Here is a 311-nt window from a genome sequence, read left to right as displayed (position 1 = left end):
TAACTCAACCATGGAGATACTCAACACAAGTTTAGTGAGGATGTTCAAACTGTAGCAACATCTGTCTAGCAGCTGGCCACAAGGTCCCTGCAGCTGCCACAGGAGTTCATGTGCTGCTGACCCAGAAGTATGATGTTCATCTGTGGTGGGCAGGTGCACATCTGAAAGTGACAGGAAATGGGATGGGACCTTTTGCCAGTGTGGCTCCAGAACCAGGGTTTAAATCCCTGTCTGTCTGTCTTTTCCTCCCTCCCTCCCTCCCTCCCTCCCTCCCTCCCTCCCTCCCTCCCTCCCTCTCTCCTTCCCTTTCT

This window comes from Alexandromys fortis, unplaced genomic scaffold, assembly GCF_014885135.2.
Source record: "Alexandromys fortis isolate MF-2015 unplaced genomic scaffold, M_Fortis_MF-2015_v1.1 scaffold_12, whole genome shotgun sequence".
NCBI lineage: Eukaryota > Metazoa > Chordata > Mammalia > Rodentia > Cricetidae > Alexandromys > Alexandromys fortis.
This window is presented reverse-complemented; position numbering follows the sequence as displayed.